The sequence below is a fragment of the Pterocles gutturalis genome, unplaced genomic scaffold (assembly GCF_000699245.1).
Source record: "Pterocles gutturalis isolate BGI_N339 unplaced genomic scaffold, ASM69924v1 scaffold1027, whole genome shotgun sequence".
Lineage (NCBI taxonomy): Eukaryota > Metazoa > Chordata > Aves > Pterocliformes > Pteroclidae > Pterocles > Pterocles gutturalis.
In genome coordinates, this window is record NW_010109809.1 from 1 (window position 1) to 242 (window position 242).

Consider the following 242-nt stretch of genomic DNA (forward strand, 5'->3'; position numbering starts at 1 on the left):
GCACCCTTGGAGCCCCACCATGCTGGGGTGTGGGTGCTGGGATGCGGGGGGCCCTCGGGGTGCTGTGCCAGGAGTTCTTGGTTTTAATTAAAATCTCCCTGGGATCCTGCTCTGGCTTGATGTAGCCCCTGCTCTGCCAGCTTAACCTGGGGCTGCTGCCAGCCAAACTCGACAGAGGAGCACCCAGATCTCCTCCTTAATGCCTAAAAGCAGTGAACCTGCTCAAAAAATAAAAAAAAAAA